Source organism: Phocoena phocoena, chromosome 1, assembly GCF_963924675.1.
Source record: "Phocoena phocoena chromosome 1, mPhoPho1.1, whole genome shotgun sequence".
NCBI classification, from domain to species: domain Eukaryota; kingdom Metazoa; phylum Chordata; class Mammalia; order Artiodactyla; family Phocoenidae; genus Phocoena; species Phocoena phocoena.
In genome coordinates, this window is record NC_089219.1 from 70102707 (window position 1) to 70116929 (window position 14223).

The 14223-nt window shown below is 35.2% G+C and overlaps 1 non-coding gene across 1 annotated transcript; it reads right to left on the reverse strand.

The window, feature by feature from the left end:
- Positions 1-2556: 2556 nt before the first annotated feature.
- Positions 2557-2663, reverse strand: LOC136140501 (U6 spliceosomal RNA). The gene has a single exon (XR_010657624.1). It is a non-coding gene; the product is annotated as a U6 spliceosomal RNA (small nuclear RNA).
- Between the last annotated feature and the right edge of the window lie 11560 nt (positions 2664-14223).

Here is a 14223-nt window from a genome sequence, read left to right on the forward strand (position 1 = left end):
AAGCAAATGGGGGGGGATTAGTGTACCATCCAATATAACAAAGGAAATGTCTGCTTCTGGAGCAAAGGTCAGGCAGGTTTACTGTCCATTATAAAAGACTGGATTCCTAAACTAAAAATACACCTCTATGAGAATAGATGTCACACCCTCTTTTTTTTTTTTTTTTTTTTGCTGTACGCGGGCCTCTCACTGTTGTGGCCTCTCCTGTTATACAGGTTCCGGACGCGCAGGCTCAGCAGCCATGGCTCACGTGCCTAGCCACTCCGCGCATGTGGACCGGGGCACGAACCCGTGTCCCCTGCATCGGCAGGCGGACTCTCAACCACTGCGCCTCCAGGGAAGCCCATGTCTCTCCCTCTTTACCTCACCTTATGGGAACTAGATTTCAGAGATCTGGAACACATGCTGAAACACTGGTACTGCTATTGCTGTGAGTAATAAAGGAGTTTTGATGTCAGCATTCAAAGAATAATCTCTCCTTTTCCCCTCCTCCTCTTTATCTCCTTCTTTCACATACGTATAACATGAATATTAAGTTGACCCATAATCAAGTCTCTTAGAGGAAAAATACAGTTTTACTCTCTCTGCCTTGTTCTTGCCTGGGCCATCTGTGTAGTTCGAGTCAACATCACAGGTTAGGGGAGACCCTTCGGGAGAAATGATTTTCAGATTTCAGAATCGTTGATATTTTAGAAGGGGCGTTCACTGCATATAATAAGGTGTTTGGGCCATTACCCCTCACAAGGTAGTACAGTGAAAATAATGTGAGGGTTTGGCCAGGGACCCTTAGTTTAATACACTACCATTTCTTCACAAAGCATGACTATTCAAACTGTTAAAAAAAAGTCAACTGAGTCATTTTTAAAGGTCTACTGGCTTTACTCAATGATTCATGAATCGGGCAGCATTTAACCCAGCAGATAGAAAGGAGCTCTGAGGAACTGTGCAAAATGAAAAACTTTTATAGGCAGAAGAGAGCAGGAACAAGGAAGTTATACTAGGCCAAAGAACAGGTTGGTTATTGCAAAGTAACTTTTCTTTACACGATGTCAGAGGTCTATCAGGCACATTACCTAACTAGTGTTGATCAGGCAATTCCTGATTGACTAGTTTAAGATTCTATTTCTGGGAGAGCTGCAATTGTAATTAAGTCTCAGTTTGGTGACATAGGGCTTACAAAACTGGCTACTTTTTGGGTCCTTGGCTTTGTTTTTAACAATACCAAGAAACACTAGCAAAACAGTTCCAGTCATGTTTTAACAGCAAATGAGTTTTCCACAAATTTTCGAAAATGTTTGTGACACTAAGAGCTTTTTGGCTTAGGAACTGTTGAGGATTGTGGTTCTAGAGCTGTGGGTTAAAGGGAAGAGAGGTTGAAATAGACATAAGTCTGCTTATATCTGAAGTTTAACCTGGTGCCTAAATCCAACTGGTGGCCTGGAGCCACCAGTCCACTTTCAGCAATACATTGTTATTTAATTTTCTTCCCTTTAACTATTTCATATGGAGATGGATAGCAAGGATCTAAAAGGGATTTCTGTTTTTCTACTTTCACTGAACAAAATATCAGTACACAGATTCTCTCAAAATTAGTCTTTTTTCCCATTTAGTGAGAGAAATAGGAAGATAATCTAAATTTCTAACTTCTAGTATGAATTTTCTTCTATTCCTTGAAGCAATAAACAATGGCCCTTGCCCTTTCAAGGGAGAGATATAAGAAAGGACATTAATATTAGGTGTTTTTTTGAATCCTGTCCTTGATCATGACCATTCAGATGACAATCCTTCCTGTTTTTGCAGGAGCAAAGAGACAAGAGTAAGGAAAAGTCTCAAGATCTTTCCTCCTTTGGATGCCAATATTAACTTAATGCGTAGTTAAATGACTGAGGCCCAGGGAGGCTAGATTTCCCAAACTGTGAAGTGGGAGAATTCTCCAAAAAGGATCCTTGTGAAAATGTGATGATACATGCAAAAACAATTTGGAAAGCATAAAGAATTATGTAAAGGAACATGATTATTTTGACGAAAAAAATGGTTGTTTAAGCAAATATGTGCTTTTTAAGTTAGCTGATACTATTAAGAGAACTGGGTTTGGTAGACATCTTTCCATTCCTTGAATTACAAGTCCCTCAAGGCAATGGGTCAAGCCATGCTCATTTATGACTTTGCTAGAGCTCCTAAAATAATGATTTGCTTTTAAAAATCATTCAATAAATTGATGTAGACAGAATTATCATTTTGAATATTAGGAAAGTAATGTGCTTTAAAAGAAATGTGGCATAGAAAAATGTTAGAAGAGCACTTTGTTTGTTAAATTATGTAGAAGAGATAGTTTAAAGAAGTTGAAGTTATTTTAATTCAGAGGAGATAAGGGTAAAAACTAAGTAGATGGATATATATAAGTAGAACAAAGTAAATGCAATTAAATACACTAAACTAAATAAAAGATTATTCCTTTTGAAATTATTACTTTCTACAGATAGTTATGATTTTTATTTAATTTGATATCCTGGTTAGAATTAGAGCAGCAAGAAATATGCTTTACAATTACCATGTAAAAATATAGAACACTTCATAAATTTGCACATTATTTTTGTGCAGGGACCATGCTAATCTTCTCTGTATTGTTCCAATTCTAGCCTATGTGCTGCTGAAGTGAGCCCTTAAGTATATCGTAATGACTAAATCTAAACAACTATATCAATGGCTTAAACAATTAGAGAAAACTGGTCTAAAATGGACCTGAAGTGTTGATGTAATAAGACATTAGGTACAGTGGTCATATGTGGGCATTACATCTCTAGCAGGACACTAGATGGGAGTTAATATTTTTTTATTTTCATAGTAAGAAAGAACTATGGAAAAATTCACCTATATCTTAGGAGGAAATTTTAACAGACCTATATTTAATAAGTCAATATAAGAATATTCAACGGTGAATCCATTGAAAACTAAAGAAATATATTACCCTGGAGACTACCAAAGAAGAATAATAGTTTTAAATGTTGACTAAGTGTTAGGCAGAGTACTAAATGCTTGCAGGTATTATCATCATAACAAAACTATAGTTGGGACTTTTTAAATATTAATTTTATTGATAAATAATAAAACTCAGAGAAGTTCAGAAATTTATCCAGAGTCATACAATTAATAACTGATGATGTGGGGATTCAAAAATATGCCTTACTAATTTTTAAGCCTATACAATTATCATATAACATCATTCTGGGGTTGATTCTACTTCCTGTGATCAGTCTTGCCTCTCACTGTTGCAGCCCCTCCCGTCGCGGAGCACAGGCTCCAGACGCACAGGTCCAGCGGCCATGGCTCACGGGCCCAGCCGCTTCGCGGCATTTGGGATCCTCCCGGACCAGGGCACGAACCCGTGTACCCCGCACCAGCAGGCAAACCCTCAACCACTGAGCCACCAGGGAAGCCCCTGTGATCAGTCTTTAATGAGGCAGTCTTTAACTGTGATCCAGGCTTGTGATCTCAAGTCAGCCTGTCTAGTTTGAATCCTTGGTCTGCAGCTACTTAATGTGTGATCTTGAGCTAATTGTTAACATTCTTAAGGTTCATACTTCTCATCATAAAATAGAAAACCTAATAATACTTTCTTATTGGGTCATTTGTGTACTACACTGTAAACCAAGGAAGAAAGAGGCAGCAGATAGAAAGAGTGTTGTTTTAAGCATTAATTGTAATGATAGATTTGGTTAAAAAGTTAAAAACAAAAAAATAAAAGCACACCACTTACCATAGTATCTGGTAATAAATAAAGTTTACTTTTATTAGAAATGCTATCAACTGCTACAGTGTTCCAAATTCTTATGACATTATTAAGGAAGAGAATATGGAGAAGAAAATCAAGCGAGCCAGGGTAAAAATCCAGAGACACTTATATTGAGCAAAACAGAGGAGTAAAACAGCCAGAGAATCAACAGTTAGATAGGGATCAGGAGGGTTTGGATAAAACCGTGGAAGTTGAAGGAAGCCAAGCAGGTGTCAGCAGTGATAGTTGAAGGAAGTTGAAGGAAGCCAAGCAGGTGTCAGCAGTGATACATACTTCAGTGGGCTTGAGGAAGAGACAATGTGAAAAGTGACATTGAGGTAAGTGGGGCGTAAATGTGTTTGTGTGAGGTTGACTTGTCAAATATGTGAAAATTTACAGAGTGTATCCAAAGAGTTCTTAAACATTTTGTGTGTTAAGTCTGTTCTCCTGTGATTTAATCTAAATATTTTCATAAGAATGGCAGAATGCTAATAGATAGTATGCAAGAATATCTGACAGCACTGGCTCATAATCATGTTGGCAACTTGATTAAAATCAAATTATGGCTCATTTAAGTGAGAGTTAATAAAACAACATCTTTGTTGGCATTTGTTAATGTCTATGACATTACCACCACCTTCCTCTTGAAGTTCTCCAACTCCTTTGATATTTTTTTTTAGATCCTGATGTTTCTCATCTTTACTTCTCAGGATTTTTGCATTGACCATTCCTTCTGTTTGGATTTTTGTTTTCCTACAAACTACTCATTCTTTCAATCTTTAAAACAACTGAAAAGTCACTTTCTTTAAAAAAAAAAACAAAAGAACAACAACAACAACACACTTTATAATATAACCCTCCAGACTAGGTCTTACTCCCCTGATACACATTCATCGCTCCCTATATATTGGTTTGTTGCATGGTCAAATCGTAATTAAAACTCTATTTTTTTCTAGAGGAAAAAGATATTTTTTCTATCTTTATTTCTAGTCAGTCTTCATCTTGACTAGAAATAAAGGTCCACAAGTAGAGGAACAATGCTTATCTATTCTTAGATGACCCTCCAGTTCTTTACATATGTTACTGTCTGTGGAGAAACAAAAAAAGACATTCTCCTGGACTGAGGGTCTTTTCATCATATTTTCATCTCGAAGATATAACACAGGGTCTAGCACATAAATTGTTGAATATATCCATAAATGATGTCTAACTTTCCACATCTTTAACATTCCATATTTGCACAGAGTAGCACTGGATAGGTAGCTGGTACTCTACTAGATACTGTATGTCATATGCTCCAGGTGTTCATCATCCAATTGAGCAAAACATAAAACCACACGTGGAACAAAACAAATGAGCAAAATAAAAATAAATGTAAAGAAAATAAATTATATTTCAGCGCTTGTGAAGTTAAAACCTGCTACTTATTTTGTCTTTGAGCATGATACACTTTTCCAAAGAAAGTATTAAAATCTCTCTATAGGCAAATATGCTAAGGTATAGAAACTCGCTGCTTGTGAATCTCTTAGCCTGGAGTCAGGTCAGGAATACCACCTGTGAAATATTGTAAAGTAAGTAGGTACAATTTGACAAGCCAGGCAAGGATTTACTTGTTGCAGTGTTCTAAATCTTTTGTTCTTAGTTTCATCCCTCAAAATGTTCAAAGGTAGCTAAACAGCATGCCAGATCAGACATAGGGAGTGTAGCAATTGCAGAGTAGATATATTTGTTAACTTTGTGGGTACATTATTTACAGCATTGTTTTTCTGGTCATCAATTTGAATTGCATTGTTCTCGCTCTTATTTATGAATGTCATTTGCTCCCCTTGTAGTCATACCTACCTCTGCCTCTATCACTTCCAAAATCCGTAGGTGAACACAATACACAGAGAAGGAAACACACTGGCTGTGTCTACACAGAGACAGTGAATCAGTGAAGTCAGCTAAAGGACTATAACAAGCAATGGATCTTAGATGCCAAGGGAAACCCAGGAGCAACAGTATGCGCTAGAAGGACAGAGTAAGGAAAAGACTTGAGGACAGGGTCTATCGAGAGACAAATATAAAAGTCAATGATCTTAAAAAATCTACCATTCTGCAAATTAATTCTAACAATCTGAATTCTTCTTATCTCTTCTAGAAGTGTTGCATTAATATATGAATAAAAGGATAAGAATTCACCATCGTCTACACTAAAATTATTTTTGATGTTATAAGGAAAGTAAGTCATGGCATCTCTATTACTCTAATTTCAGACTAAGATTTTCTAAATAAAGCAGCAAAATCACTAGAACTCTATCTGAGTCCACTAACACTTCTCTCTACCAATGTTCAAAATGTTTCCAGGCATTTGGTGAACCTGTAGTTCCTATAAGGAAAGAATTCTTACCTCATTAATAAAACTTAGCTTTATTGAAAGCTGTTTATTGCCTTGCTAAATTGCCACCAGCTAGTGCTCTTTTGACCTCATAGTGTCAGCTTTTCTTTTTCACACATGTGCGCTTGATTGTTTTCATTGAAAAAGGTCTTCAGCAGTATTCAATATCTTTACCTGTTAGTAACACTAGTCTTTACTCTGGCCTGGTGCTTACAATGGAAAGAACTTACAGCACTCTAAGTGTCAGACCCTATGCTCAAACTAGACTGCATTTATATTATAAAGAGTAAAATAATGGGGTTTTTTCAAAGGGGAAATGAAATGTGTGGTTACATAATGGGGTTTGAAAGAATAAGGATTATAGGGCAGTAAGATATAAGAAAGAGAAATGTGAGGTTATATAATAATCAAAAGGTGAAAAATAATTAAGCTGTCAATGCCAGCATGCCTTTTTTTGAAAACCTACTTTGTTTTCTACGATTTTATATCATCTGAGTCAGCTTTCCAAAGGAGTTTTCTAAGTTTAGACCTAAACTCAACATACCTATCCTCTAGCAACACAAACATAACTAGATAAGCAAGTGACAAATTGTTATCAAACTCAATGTGAACAGCACTTGGCGTTTAGAAAATAAAAGCTCTAAATGTTGCCTTCTAGGAGCTTAAAATCTTTCTGCAAGAAAAAATAAAGGAGAAGGAGAAAATGAGGAAGAGGAAAAAATGCATGAACTCTTTAATGATTAACAAGAAAAGGAAATGTAAGTGCAAAACCCAGTTCATTGACTTAAATGCTGGTGTTATCTCAGGTTTAATTTTTGCCTCCTTGGCTTCTAATTACAAAGCATTGTTAGGTGGCAACACACAAAATCGTACAGTTTCAATGACTACCTATACCCCTTTAGCTTGATGATAACCAAATCTATATATGTAGCCTGAATCTCACTCCTAAACTCTCCATGTGTACCTCTTACTTCCTATGTAAGCTCTCCATTTGGATGGATTCTAACCACATGAAAATCAGCATATTCAAAACCAAATTTGTCATTCCTCACAACATTCTTAATATTCTTTTTTCTCTTCTACATTCTCTCTCTATATATATATTTTTAAAGTATATAACAAGGGTCATTCAAACTGGGAATTATTCCATACTGTCCCACTCCATTCCATACAACTGTTTTCCTTTTTATTCCCTATTTTCCAATTTATTTTAGCTCAATTCAATCAATATTTATTTTATGGCTACACTATGCCAGACAAAGCTGGAAAGGATATGGTAGAACTTACGGTCACGACATATGTTTTACAAGAAATTAAAAATATAAGGAGAGTTAGGAAACAGGAAGTAAAGAGTTGTAAAAGTATATGTAGCAAAGATACTTGGTGTAGACTTGGTGGTCTCTATAATTGTTTCTACATACTAACTCTCACTTAATGGCATGCATCTCATTCTCCCAAAAAATAGTAGCGAAGCGAGGGCTTCTATAATCACATCCACTCCTTACCATCGCCTGTGCATATAACCCCCACCTTCATCTTGCTGCTTTGTATGAACCACTCATTCCTGTATCTAAGGCCAGATCATATACCTGTATAGGAAGTTTCATTTCTGAAACCTATTCAAAGAATCTCTCTGGCAATTCTTCCATGTCTTTTGCATCATCATCATCTTTCTTACTACTGGATCATTTTCATCAAGCGATTTCCACAAGCAGCCACAAAAGTGTGACTCAGAGATTATTTGCAGGGCAGTGGTCATAGATGTGCTTGGAAAGAGGAGCTAGACATTTGTCGGCAAAAGTGCCAGTGTTGTCTCTAGGGATTACCGTTTCTCTTATTGGATTCTGTGCAGGCTCCTGGATGCTAAGAAGTAGAGGGAGATTAATCAACAGAAACCTTGGTGGGCTGGATAATAGGATGACCCTCTCGATGATGCTTAAGTATAGTTTACCAGGGTCACAGGGCCATGCATGTCAGAAGGGTAGGAGCTTCAGAATCCCTGGGGGATCAATTGATAGTGCTTGGGAATTGGTACCTTTGGAGGATTGAAAGGCTCTAGTGCCAACTAAGCAAAATAAATGCAGGAGGCAGAGGAGGAGAACCCCTGCTGTGCCAGGCATAGATGGTCTGGGAGTCCTGGAGTGAAGAACTGGGTTAATCAGTTCACAAGGGGATATTTGGAATCTCAGGGCAGTGGCTAAAATATGTATCTCAATATTTTGACCAACAGAACCACTTTTCCAGTGCATAATGAGTTTCTATCAGTACTGCCTATCTATCTATTATTCCGTGGATTTACTTATTCATATTTGCTTACATCTGCCTTCTCCCACGATAGAAGGCAGCTTCCATAAGCTTCGGTAAATGCTATACCCCTCAATACCTTAAAGTGTGCCTGATACATAGTTTGTTGGGTTTTTTTGTTTGTTTGTTTGTTTTTTGCGGTACGCGGGCCTCTCACTGTTGTGGCCTCTCTCGTTGCGGAGCACAGGCCCTGGACGCGCAAGCTCAGCGGCCATGGCTCACGGGCCCAGCTGCTCTGCGGCATGTGGGACCTTCCTGGACCGGGGCACGAACCCGTGTCCCCTGCATTGGCAGGCAGACTCTCAACCACTGTGCCACCAGGGAAGCCCCATGCTTTGTTCTTGATATATATATTTGTTGAAGGAATGAACTGGTGAATGCCTTCTTGAGGAATGTCATATAAGACTTGAAAATGAAGAAATGTTATCCAGGAAAAATAAACAAGAGGTGAGTGACTATTGCTGGAAGTGAGAATACTGTATGTGAAATTTCAGAAGCGTAAATAGCATGATGCATTCAGAACTCGAAAGAAACTCATATGTCTGGAGTTAAATAACAAAGGTGAGAGGTTGGTGGTTAACATACCATGGGAACGTTGTAAACCATGTAAAAGATATTGGATTTTATTATATAGTTAAGTGGAAGCCATAAAAGGATTGTCATCAGGAAATGGCATTATCAAATCTCTACCTCAAACATTCTTTGTGGAGAAGCAGTATGAAGAATGGACTGGTGGTGCAAAAATGAGTGAAAGAAGAGAAAGAAACCAGATCATGATTTCTTGTCTAGTGTGGTAGCAATGAAGGTGGAGAGAATCAAATAGTTTTGACAGTCATTTAAGAAATAAAAAAGAGGACATAATTAATGATTGGGTGTGGATGTGAAGAAGTGATGAAGTAAATATTTGAGCAACTGCATGGAAGGTGTTGTTATTAACTGACATAAAAGACTGGATATTGGACATCCGTGAGCAGGAAATTTGACTAAGTTATGTACATTTTGAGGCTGAGGCTCCTTTTGGACAGTAAATCAGTGAAGTACACAATTCGATAGTTAGATGCAAAACTCAAGACAGAACAGGGCTGGAAGTTTATATTTGAGAGTCAGCAGCATATAGGAGATAAAGTTCTAAGAATGATTAAAATTCCTTAAGGATAGTCTAGAGAATGAGAAGATAAGAAGCTTAGGCAGAGCTCTAAAGGATTTTTAACTTTTTTTTTAATTTTAAGACTTATTTTGATTATTTTATAATCATGACAGTTTAGTATTGACCTAATGATGGACAAATAGATCGATGGAACAGAAGATAAAGTCTAAACATGAAATATATAGTCAATTGAATTTTTTACAATTTAAATATTATATGTCTAGTAGTGTGTGTGTGAGTATGTGTGTGTGAGGGAGAGGCATGTGTATACATGTGTTTGTATTTATTCTGCTTAGTGAGTTTGAATCTGTGGTTTGGTATTTGTCATTAATTTGAGAACATTTTTAGCCATTGTTTGTTTTTTCCAGCTTTACTGAGGTATGATTGACAAATAAAAATTGTATATATTTAGGTTGTACAATGTGATATCTTTCTTTAAGATGAACAGTGTCATGATTTAACATACATATACACCGAAATGATTGCTATGTCAAGTTAATTAGTACATCCATCACCTCACATAGTTACCTTTTGTGTGTGTGTCTCTGTGTGTGTGGTGAGAACACTTAAGATCTACTCTTTCAGGAAATTTCAAGTATACAAAACAGTATTATTAACTATAAACACCATGCTATACTTAGATCTCTAGGATTTATTCATCTAATAACTGAAAGTTTATGTCCTTTGACTAACATCTCCCCATTTCCTCCACCACTGGCACCCACCATTCCACTCTCTGCTTCTATGAGTTTGACTTTTTTAGATTCTATATATAAGTAAGATCATACAGTATTTATCCTTCTGTGTGGCTTATTTTACTTAGCATAATGTACTCCAGGTTCATCCATGTTGTTGCAGATGATAAGATTTCCTTCTTGTTTACAGTTGAGTAATATTCCTATCTATCTATATCACATTTTCTTTATCCATTTATCCATTGATGGATATTTAGTTGGTTTCCATGTCTTGACTATTGTGAAAAATGCTGCAATGTATGGAGGTTAAAATAGAACTGCTATATGATCCAGCAATTCCACTGTGGGGTATTTATCAGAAGAAAATAAAAACATTAACTTGAAAAGATATATGCACCCCATGTTCATTAAATCATTATTTATAATAACAAAGATATGGAAACTATCTAACTGTCCATTGTTAGAAAAATGGAAAAAGAAACTTGTGCATATACATATATATATATATATACACACACATATATATGTATATAATGGGATATTAATCAGCTGTAAAAAAGAATGAAATCTTGCCATTTGCAATAACATGAATGGACCTTGAGGACATTATACTAACTGAAATAAGAACAAGCTCTTAGATATAGAGAATACATTGGTGGTTAGCAGACGTGAGTGGGAGAAATGGGTGAACTTTTTTTTTAGTTTAAATAAATTGAAAAAAAAATTTTTACTGGACAAGGGACCTGAATAAATACTTCTTTGAAGAAGACATACTAATGGCCAACAAATACATGAAAAGGTGCTCAATATCACTAATCATCAGAAAAATGCAATCAAAACCATGGTGAGATATCATATCACACCTCTTAGGCTGGCTATGATCAGAAAGATAAGAAATAACAAGTGTGGAGAAAAGGGAACCCTTGTACACTATTGGTGGGAATATAGATTGGGCCAGTCATGAGAGGACGCAGTATGGAGCTTCCTGGAAAATTAAAAATAGAATTACTCTATGATCCAGTAATTCCACTTCCAAAGGAAATGTAATTACCATCTCAAAGAGATATCTGCACCTCCAAAAAAGGATAATATTTAAGAGTTGGATAGACACAAGTACATAGGTGAATACAGTTTATGAAATAACATCTTAAAGAAGTTGAGTAAAGATGGAGTCTATTGATAAATGGAGTTGGGACAACTGGGTAACCATATGGCAGAAGAAAAAATTTGGTACTACAGATCACACCAAACACCAGGTAGAATTCAAATATATCAAAGATCTAAATGTGAAAAAAAAAAAAAAGAATTCATACAAGTACAAACAACACTGTTTATCTGAATCTAACACATGCTAGTCAACAGGCTGATGGCAAATTTTCAGATAGAGGGAGCCTATATTCCATTATATTAAATGGAAATAATAATAATACAATTGGCCCATCCAAAACCTCCAGCTAATTTCCCCAGATGTCAATAAACACTCTCAAACAGCAACAGAACAATTCTCCATGGGCTTTTGCATAACATAAAGCATTTAAAACATCAATTACCTAATAATTTAACACTTAATGAACTTATTATTTGGTATGTTGGTGTTCTGCATGCAGTGATTCCTGTGGTATTCAATACAAATTTTCCTTTATTTCTATACTGCAATGAACATAATCTGTTATATAAATAAACTCCATTAAATACTTTGTTTCAAACATAAAAAAACTAAAAAAACACTTAGCAAGATAAACAAAAATGACAATTTCAAAAACACGGCATTTACCACTTGAAGAAATGCTCCAGGGAGATTTCATAGAAGAAAGACATAGAATCTACAGGCACTGTTACAGTGGTGGTGGGTAAAGGTTAGTGAGAGTTAGAACACATAAACATTTTTGGCAGGAGGTGTGATCCTACAGGCACTGCAGCTAAGACATGACGACAGTACACTCCACATTCTCTAACAAATTCTCATGAGTTTACTTTAATATTTTTGCTATGACACATATGTAAGTTCATCACAGCAAATTTTCATTTCAGATGGTTTGGGGTAAAAAATAAAAACTACCAAATTTGATTCATTAACAATAAAAACAATATTAAAAATAAACTGCATGACAAAGAAAAATAAAGATGGGTGAGATGTCAGATGGAAAGATAAATACTGTGTGGTATCACTTATACATGAATTTCAAAAAATACAACAAACTAGTGAATATAACAAAAAAGACGTAGACTCACAGATATAGAGAACAAACTAGTGGTTACCAGTGGGGAGAAGGGGAGGGGCAATAAGGGGAGGAAGAGTGGGAGGTACAAACTATCAGGTGTAAGATAGGCTCAAGGATGTGTTATGCAATAAATGGAATATAGCCAATACATTGTAGTAACTGTAAGTGGAAAGTAACCCTTAAAAATTGTACAAAAATAAGAAAAATTAAAGAAACATCATGAAGAAAATAAAACATAAAAATGACAAGAGCCAACTGAGAAAAGATATTTGCCACCCATGTCACAAAGCTATAATTTCCTTAATAGAGAAAGAACCTTCAAGTAATTGTTAAGAACAAGACCAAAAAAATAGAAAAATGGCAAAAAATACAAATTGTTCATAAGCAAATATATATATATATATATATATATCCTTTCAATAGATAAAAAGATGTTCCACCTCCCTCATATAAAAGAAATACAAATTAAAACTATACTGAGATATAACATTCTTCATACACCAAATTGGCTAAAATCCAAATATTTGTTGGCAAAGATGTGCGAATACACTTCCATATATTATTGCTGTTGTTGTAAAACTATGCAGAAGAGTATTGGCTATATCAATAAAAATTACTAACACACATACTCTTTGGCACTGCAACCCCAATTTGAGGAATCTAATTGGGATATATATATATATACACTGAAGAAATATGAAATGGTATATGTATAAGGTTATTTATTGTGGCATTGTTTATACCAGCAAACATTGAAAGCAACTTACATATCCAGCTGAAGAAACTGGTTGTTTTACTTGGCAGATCTATGTAACCTAAAAAATAATGTACTAATATAAAGAGAACTCCAGGATATATTGCAAACTTAAGAAAGCAAAGTACAGCATTTTGTGTATCATATACTAATTTCTAGATAAGTAAGAGGAAAAATAATACACATGCTATCATGTTTAAATTAGCAAAACACACACATTCATAAGGATCATCAATTGTCTAATAAAAATAAGAGTAGGGAAAAATTGTGGTAGAGGGACATCAATGAAAACAGGATTTCTCTATGTATATCTTTTCTATAGAATTTTAAATTTAATCATGTGTTGTACTAATTATTTTTAAATCCTGTAGATGAAAAACAAAAGAAAAAGATAAACCTGACCTTATAATAAATCAGTGATAAAGACACAGAAAAAAAGTCTACTTAAGGGGTGTTAGGACACAATATATTGAATAAACGTAATAGTAGAATACATATTAATTAAATTAATTCACTAAATAAATAAAACTTACTTTATTTTATAAATAAAGCAAATAAAAAGATAAAATGATAAATCAAAGACATCAAATAAAAACTCTAAAATGTTAAAATCATAAACAAATTGTCTGACATCTTGAGTAGAAGCAGACTTTTTCAATTAATTGACAATTATAGAACTATGGCCATCTTCATTTGAAAACATCCTTAAATTCATGTAGTCCATTCTCATCTAAAAGGAAGAGAAAAAGTTACATTGATTTGAGGTTAAGTGACATTGAGACTGTCCCTATCTTGGTAAAAATGTCTTATTTGGTGATTCTTTGATACTTTGTCAAACAGAATCCCTAATACTAGAGGTAACGTGCTGCTTTATATGAATAAGATCATGAGTAAGAAAGTGACTCTGAAGTAACATAAATGTTCATCAATAGAGGGATGGATAAAGAAGATG